General features: G+C 31.3%; 1 pseudogene; it reads right to left on the bottom strand.

Annotated features, from left to right (window-relative positions):
• Window positions 1-7921, bottom strand: part of LOC107731864 (xaa-Pro dipeptidase-like) — a 31780-nt pseudogene extending 23859 nt beyond the window's left edge.
• Between the last annotated feature and the right edge of the window lie 693 nt (window positions 7922-8614).

The following is an 8614-nucleotide window of genomic DNA, read 5'->3' as shown; positions in this document are numbered from 1 at the left end:
TATTTATAAATATAATACAGTATTATTTTTCAAATATACATAATATAAATAATAATCATATAATATAAATAATAAAATTATATATACATTCCATCTGAAAAATAAAAAAATAGACTTTTAATGAAATAAAGTCACCAAAAACAAAACTGGCCCAGTTATAAAGCAGCTCAAGGCCACTAAAGAAATGTCATTAATCACGATATAAACACTCATCTGCATTATACAAGACAAACCTAATGAACAAGCACAAGACACATTTAGCTGCATACTAATAAAAGCAGAGTTTTACAGAGAAAGCGTGCTCACGTCAGTGGTGTAATGCACCTCATCGACGGCGTATTTCTCCTTGAAGTGTTCACAAGGATAGATCCTGTTGAGACAGACCGAGCTTCAGTGAGAACTTCCCACGGAGCGGGTGCACTTCATTTAGATCCTTCTTGTTATCACAAGATTTCTTCTCTCCTCGTTTTTAATGGTCACTCTGATGAAAACTGATACTCTGTTGGACAAAGACTGGACTTCTCTGCAGTCCTCAGATTATCAAATACATGTCAAAGTGTTTTTGCTTCTTGGAAGTGAAGTATTCATGCAAACACACTCCAACCTCATTTTCAAATTGCACATTAATAACTTTGAGAGCTTTACTGATATAGAAACACGGCTATAAAGTTTGCAAACACATTCAGTTTTGACAAAGTAGTGATATTTAGGTTATAGAGCACAACAAATTAATTATGCTAATAACCCATTCATATTCCCCACAGACAGACAGATTTATATCTATTAGCATTCAAATGTTTGGGGACAGTAAGATTTTTATTTTTTAAATAAATTGATACTTTTATTCATCAAGGACGCGTTACATTGATCAAAAGTGACAGTAAAGGCATTTATAATGTTACAAAAGAGTTCTATTTCAAATAAATGCTGTTCTTTTGAACTTTCTATTCATCTGTGAATCCTGAAAAATAAAATGCATCACAGTTTCCACAAATATATGAAGCAGCACAACTGTTTTCAACATTGATAATAATCAGAAATGTTTCTTGAGCAGCAAATCAGCATATTAGAATGATTTCTGAAGATCTTGTGACACTGAAGACTGGAGTATTGATGCTGAAAATTCAGCTTTGATCACAGAAATAAATTACATTTTTATCATATATTCACATAGAAAACAGCTGTTTTAAATCGTAATAATATTTCACAATTTTTCCCGTATTTTTGGAGAGCAAAAGAGACTTTGCATAAAAACAAAAAGATCTCTTAGACTGAGATTTAGTAATCATTTATGCTTCTGTACAAACTACAAATACATTTGGTTAAAAATATTTTTCAGAAAACAACTCACAATCCTGAAGACCCATAAACAAATCAAGGTCAAATACATCAGAAATCTCAACAAACAAAAATCAAACAACTTATACATGTGTCTAAATTTGAATATTTTGCAATAAGCTTATTAATCAATGACTTAGCAATAGTTGGTTTTATTTAGTTGTAAGTCATTCGCAGAGTAGTTCATTGAATCCCTCATTAGACAGTTATGAAAAACTGCGCATGCTTAAATCACAATCTATAATGATTCATCTCTGAGCTGGTTGGAGAAAATGAATGTGATGAGTACTTCTGGAATGAAGGCCACTGAAAAAACACTCGCTGAGATCAGCGTGAATTGAGGAATCATTCATTTCTGCAGCACAAAGCATAAAAGACTATGTTTAATGTGAAGTTTGAGCGCCAGAAATAACGATGCTTGACTTCACAACACTAATTATGTAAATGTGTTAAGCTGTGTTAATAAATGTAACGGCATTAACTGATATAATCAATCTCATGCGTAATTAATTAATAATTAGGGCCCTACAAAACCAGCTTTATTTTTTCCAAAATTCTGTTTTTTTTCTGGACTCCATTTTAATGGTTAAATTAAATGTTATTAACCAAAACGCATGTCTAATTAATTGAAATCATGAAGCTTATGCAATCTATGAAATTTTATTTTTTTTACCAAATTCTGTTTTCCGTTTTAATTTTTCTGGTTTCCATTTTAATGGTTTAATTAAATTTTAATAATCAAATACACCTGTAATTAATTGAATTAATAAAAACAACTTTTTTAAATTTTATTTATTTATTTTTATTTATTTATTTTTGTCTATTAATTTTTTTTTATTTTTATTTTTTTACCATAATAAGGCCTTAAGATTATTTTTTTCCCCAGAAATTCTGTCTAGTGTATTTAAATTTTTCTGGTAACCAAATGAAGGCTTAAAACATTAATTTAATTTATCTCTTAATCAGATGAAAATTAAACAAACACTTTTTTTTTTTTGCCAAACAAAATGCTGCACAACAGTAGTTTACGATTAAAATTAAAACATGGAAGAAAATGTGTGATTATTCTTTAAAAAAAATAAAGGAATAATTTATAATGATTTAGTAATAACGTTTAATAATAATTTTATTATCAGTAGTAGTGGTAGTATTACATTAAGACATTCTACTGCACAACAGTAATATTTCTGTCACAATTTCTTCAAGTTAAACCGAAATTCTGTGACATTCCATGTTATCCAGCACTGATTCTGTGATTTTTTCCTCAAATCATTGGGCCCTATACACTCAGAAACACTGTGATGTCAAGAAAAACAGCAGAATTGAATGCTGGGTCACCGATCACAGCACATCAGAAGAGCCGCTGACCCGCGACGCCCGAACCATTCTGATGAAGTGAGGAAACCACGGCTGTGTGTATTAGATCAGTACAGCTCATCCAGCAGCACTGCTGCATGAAAACCTGCAGCACCTTTGAAAGGAAGATTTAAAACGCAGATTTCAGAGCTCGACCGCAAACTCTGACTGTACCGTCCATCTCAAAGCGGATCTCTTTACAGCTCCGACTGCTTCAATAGCACATCAGAGGCTTTACGTGTCCCAAAATCTTCCAGAGTTCAATTTCATGCCTACCTGTTCTCACATTGTGAGGAGGATTGAGAGAGGATGGCTCAGTGGTAGAGCATTGCGTTAGCAGCGCAAAAGGTCGTGGGTTCAATTCCCAGGGAACACACATACTTATTTTAAATAAAAAAATAATTTTCTAATGTTTAATATTTGTATTTATATATATTACATATACTTATTATATAATATAATAATTATATGATTATAATAATCTAACAATATTATAAATATGAATATGAATATTTAACATATAAAAGTAGATGTTTTTATAATATATCTTTATATATTTTAAATATATATATTTACAGTATATTAAATATTTATATGTACATGTTTAATATTTATATTTATACAATACACATATTTATTTTAGATACAAATATTTAAACTATAAATATAATTATAATAATTCAATTCTGAAAATATACATATTTAAAATATTAAAATCTAAATATTTACTACAGTATATGGGTCAACCACTACTTTTTCCCCCCAAATATTGTTCTTTGGTAATCAGTAAAAACAGCATGTCACTTATGACTTATTAAACCGGGAATATTCCGTTTAATTAATTTGAAAAACTATTAAATTTGTGAAATAGATCACAGAGGGTCTCGGAAGGAAACTGAGAAATACATTCTGGGGAAACTATAAAGAGACGGAAAAATAAAACTCCAAAGTCAATCACATCAGAGAGTATGAAAATCATACATGCACATCCTAAACGAGAGCGTCGCTCACTCGCCCATCCATGTGGCATAGCTCTCCGGCAGCTTGGGAACAAACAGGACGGATTTCTTGGAGTCGACGTCGATGGCGCCGCAGCAGTCGGCCTCCGTCACACCGAAGGTCCAGTGGAAAAACAACACACAGATGAAACAACCAGCCATCACTGAGATCCTGGAAGCCACAACACATTTAACTCAGTGAGAGGTTCAAGAGCCTCTTCTGAACACAATGCAGAGCAAACTGCGCTCCCATCCAACTATACAGATCTCAATAGCATCTCATTTCCATGCATGCACACTGTGTGCAACCGGGTTTCTATGGACTGTATTCCTGTAATGAGAGTATTCAGTATACAGATGGTTAATAATGACACCGCTGCTTTTTGCTTTTTGTGGATTTAGGTCTGAAACACACCATACCAAGTATGTGAGAATGAACTATGCAAGCTTGATTTTATGCATTGCTGTGCTACAAAATTTTGCCTGAATGCAATTCATAATGCAACGCATCGCACACAATGCACAAATTGCAAAGGTCTTCATCTACTGTCAGTTTTCTCTTTCAGGTCAACGATTGTCATGATTGAGCGGCAGTCTGAAGAGAATCTCGCTGAGTGAGCTAACAAGACAACAAGATTCAGAATTATAAGTCAATAAAAGTTGAGTAGAACAAAATGAAAATCGAAGAAAAGTCTCGTAAGTGCCATAAGAGTGGATGTTTAAGTAACACATTTAATTTGTTGGTATGAACATGTTATCATACATCACATTTCCAGAAATTAATAACAACATTTTCCAGATATTAATAATTAAATAATTCAATGAATATACATGTTTACAAAAAAAAAAAAAAGATTAAATAAGAAACAAATAACTTAAAATGATACAAAATAAATAATTAAAAAATGATCAAATAAATATATTTAAAAAATGATAAAACAAATAAACTATTTAGAATTATAAAAAAACATAATAATAATAATAATGTAAAAAATTATTAAAAAAATAAATCTGTTATACATTTTAAAAATATTATATTTATAAAATATGATAAATAATTTAAAATGTTTAAATAATTTTAGCATTTTTACCTTTTTTAATTATTTATTTTTATCATTTTTAATTTTAATTTAATTTATTTTACTTTATTTTATTTTTATTTTACATTATTAAAAATAAAAAATAAATAAAACAAATTAAAATGATAAAACAAATAAAAAATAGATAAAATGCTAAAAATAAATAAATAATTTAAAAATGAATGCATGAATGCATGAATGAATGCATGAATGAATGAATGAATGAATGAATGCATGAATGAATGAATGCAATCAAAAGTTTGAAATTTGTTGCAAAACTTTTGTTGCACTTGTGTAGAACTAATGAAAGTTCTCTGTAGTGTGGCCGTGTTGAATTTCTCTGAATTGCATTTCAGTAAAAGTATCTTGTCATTCCAGTTCAACATCTTGTAGGTAGCAGCCAATTGAATTCAGATTCACACTCATGAATAATAAGGAGGCCATTCTTAGTCAATCTTCTGTGCAGAGGCTGAACGCGATCAGATAAGCGCACTATCTAATCCACGCAGGATGAGTCCTTTGTGCTCGAGTCGTTTTATTGTCTTGAGTGCATTACAGAGTTCGTGTGCGTTCAGTACGGATTGCGTAACGGAGCAGTGCAAATTAATGGTTATGAATTATTTACGGTTAAATTATGATGAAAGCAGGAAGGCCTCAAGTAGTAAACATCACAACACTAAATCGCAAGACTCGCTGCATGAGATACCGGCGCGCAATCTCTGCCAAACAACACTGGATGTGCACATTTTTGTAGCTAATGAATGAGAAACACGCTGCTCGTTATGTTCAATCAACTTATGTAAATGCACTAAATTAGGGGGCTCTATCAGACACCCAAGCATAGCGCTGGAATAAAAGGTCTGAACTCACACGCCTCTTGCCAACACTAATTATCATTTAGCATTACATAAACAATAGCACCACTTACGAATACTCTACAATCATTTAGAAACAAAAGAGCAAGTCACCGAGACGTTACGTGTTGATGCACGATGCATGCAGCACTTTCCCAGCAGCTGTAAATGCATCGTTCTCCAATTGCAGACATTCACAAGTCACAAAAATCAGCTGCTATTTCATTAGTTGATAGCTTTATTTGATGCCGACCATTTTTAGGGCTCTTAAAAGTCAGACTGAAGTTTCAAGTCTGAAGTAAAACGATTGGTAACACTTTACAATAAGGTCCCATTCAGTGTTATTTTAGTCTCATCAAAATACATTATAGTTTTTATTCATATTTTGAATTTTTATTTTAGTTTTTATTTTCCATTTTCATTGTAGTTACATTTTTAATAATTTTGTTGTGTTTTTGTCCTTTTAGTAGTTATTTTTAGCTTTTTTTTTGCTATTTTTATGCTATTTTTATGTTTTTAGTTATAATTATAGTTATAGTAACTAAATTAAAATGAGAAATGTTGCTTTGGCAACTCGCTGAAATAAAAAGTTTTTAAATTTTATTTTATTTCAAGTATGCTTTTTAAAATTATTTTAATTTTAGTTTCAGTTTTAGTTAACTATAACAACCTTGGACTTAGTTAAAATTAGTTAATACATTATCTAACAATGAGTAATAATATTCAATGTATATTAATTTTAAAAAAGACTAAATAAATAAATAACAAAACATTTAAAATTATAAAAAATTAATTAAAAAATGATGGAAATAAATATAAAAAATGATAGAAACAAATAAACTATTTAAAATTATTAAAAAATAAATAATAAATAAATATTAAAATAATAAATGTATTATAAATTAAAAAAAAATATTATATTTATATAATACTGTATATAATATATGTATATTTGTTACAATATTTATTTACCTTTTTTAAAGTTAGTTAATAAAACTGTTCTTTGTTTTGTCATGTTGAGTCAATTAAATATTATTAACAAATACAACTTTTTAAAATAATTTATTAGTTGGGTCTGTCACAAATTTTGTTCATACAAATAAATGCAATTAACGATTTAATTCTGTTTTGTTCATGTCATGTACAGTCTAAAACTAATGTGTTTTTTTTACTTCATTATGCATAAAATAATAATAAAAATTATAATAGCCCCATATGATTTACTTTAATGATGTGAAAATTCGTAATATACAATTATTTATAATAATATAATATAACATCTAATTAAACCCACAAACCTGCATTTTGTACAAAGGTTTATCTTTTTGACTAACTTTGTGTACTTTATAACAATGTTTTTTTTTCTTATATGACACAATATGTGAGCCTGCAGCACAGAAGCAGTGTTAAGTCGCTGGGGTATATTTGTAGCAATAGCCAAAAATACATTGTATGGGTCAAAATTATCGATTTTTTCTTTTATGCCAAAAATCATTAGGATATTAAGTAAAGATCATGTTCCATGGAGATATTTTGTAAATTTCCTACCGTAAATATATTAAAACTTAATTTTTGATTAGTAATATGCATTGCTAAGAACTTCATTTGAACAACTTTAAAGATGATTTTCTCAATATTTAGATTTTCTTGCACCCTCAGATTCCAGATTTTCAAATAGTTGTATCTCGGCCAAATATTGTCCTATCCTAACATTATATAAAGTGTAGCATAACACAAAGGAACGCGGTGAGCAAAACCATCTGTTCAAATGAGATTTTCATCTTTCATTGCTTCATAATTCCTCTGAAGATCACGCAGTGATGGCGCTTTGAGCCCGAGAGAGAGGGATTTTCAGCAACATCATTACAAGTTTTTCTCCTCGAGGAAATTAAAAGACCATTTGAAGAAGGCACACGCTGCCTTGCACTACAATCTGCTGTATCATCGCTCTTTTTGATCATTTTAGATCCTTTCAGGATGTGTCCCTTTTCGTCAGGGCTAGATTTGTGGATTTTATCATCGTCTTTGTTCAGCCCCAAACTCTAAAATAATAACATAAGAACAGCAGCAAAAAACACGATCACAGTCCCTGCAGAGGTTGCATTACCAATCTAATAAAAGTCTGAGAAACGGATGCATTTAAGCTCATTCTGATCTCCTTTGTCTAATGTTTCTCGTGACAGATAACCGCATGACTCCATCAGGGAGGAATTTGCATACAGTTACCTCGAAATGCCGGTAAGGACTTTTTTCTGGTGGTTTTTAAGGAGCCCTGTGGCTTTGATGTTGTAATTGCATCCACATAATCTTGCTGATTAGCTTTTTTCTTTCTCTCCATTAAATCGCAGCGTCTTTCTCAAGGTCTGTCTGTAAATAATGAAGCCACTGTCCTTCACCGCCCTGTTTTACGTGCAGCTCCACATGCACTGTATGTGGTTTTATGCTGTAATGTTCACCGCCGTATTCTGCTTTTAGTCAACATGAAATCAGTTTTATCCCTGTTTTCTTCCTCAATACACATTCCTGGTCTTTGAGAACGATTATGAACAATTCATCAGGTTGGTTGATTATCAGAAGCACTAGATCTTACTTATAAGCAGGCCTGTTGATATACACTCACTGGCCACTTTATTAGGTACACCTGTTCAATTGCTTGGTAACACAAATTGCTAATCAGCCAATCACATGGCAGCAACTCAATGCATTTAGGCATCTAGATGTGGTGAAGACGACTTTAAGTGACTTTGAACGTGGAATGGTTGTTGGTGCCAGACGGGCTGGTCTGAGTATTTCAAAAACTGCTGATCTACTGGGATTTTCACGCACAACCATCTCTAGGGTTTACAGAGAATGGTACGAAAAAGAGAAAATATCCAGTGAGCGGCAGTTGTGTGGACGAAAATGCCTTGTTGATGTCAGAGGTCAGAGGAGAATAGGCAGACTGGTTAGAGATGACAGAAAGGCAACAGTAACTCAAATAACCACTCGT

This window comes from Sinocyclocheilus rhinocerous, unplaced genomic scaffold (genome assembly GCF_001515625.1).
Source record: "Sinocyclocheilus rhinocerous isolate Xijiao unplaced genomic scaffold, SAMN03320098_v1.1 scaffold309, whole genome shotgun sequence".
Classification (NCBI taxonomy): Eukaryota; Metazoa; Chordata; class Actinopteri; order Cypriniformes; family Cyprinidae; genus Sinocyclocheilus; species Sinocyclocheilus rhinocerous.
Note: the sequence above shows the minus strand (reverse complement) of the source record. Positions and strands in the feature narration are given on the sequence as shown.